The sequence below is a fragment of the Mastomys coucha genome, unplaced genomic scaffold (assembly GCF_008632895.1).
Source record: "Mastomys coucha isolate ucsf_1 unplaced genomic scaffold, UCSF_Mcou_1 pScaffold21, whole genome shotgun sequence".
NCBI classification, from domain to species: domain Eukaryota; kingdom Metazoa; phylum Chordata; class Mammalia; order Rodentia; family Muridae; genus Mastomys; species Mastomys coucha.
Genome location: NW_022196904.1, coordinates 112,963,379 through 112,964,080, shown reverse-complemented (window position 1 = coordinate 112,964,080; position 702 = coordinate 112,963,379).

Genomic DNA, 702 nt, shown 5'->3' with positions numbered 1-702 from the left:
CCAAAGACCCATGATTTTGGAAATTATGTTCAACCATGTGTTTTCTTTTAAGCTTCCAGACCTTAGCACCTCTGGCTAACCAATGGAAGTGTCCTCAACAACTGTATCATCTATGTTAACTTTATACTTGTGTTTGTTTCCTCCCCTTTTTTCTTTTAGTTTCAAAAGAGAATATTTCCATTGGCATTACATAACAAGTTTGACCCAGTTGTTTTTCTTCGTTCATCCCTTGTCCATTTTCCTATTTAACTACAACACTTTTAAACAAGAGACCTTTCATTCTCTGTAATAGGGAGGAGACTTTAGAGAGACCCAGGCTAATTACCTATGGCCTTTTCTTCTAAAATAGAAACCTACTGAGAAACAAACACAAGGGTCAGACACTGTTGCGACCTCATAGGAAGGAGAGACATATGTGCTATCATTGAGGTCAACTCAAGAGACAGCTGTTGAACTGAGAGCTAGGTTAATTCCTCAGGGGATGGAGGCAGGAAACATGCATGAGGTACAGCAAACCAAGCCATGAAGAATTTGTATTTCCGCAGACAAGAGGACAAGCTAGTCATTGAGTATGTGCTACAGGTAAGAAGGAAGGGCATAGCAGTGGGGAATACTATGCATTCAGAAAGCAACAGGGTTGAAACAACTCATGCTCTTGAAAAAAGTACAGATAGAATAATAGAGTATGAAGAAGGTAGAAAA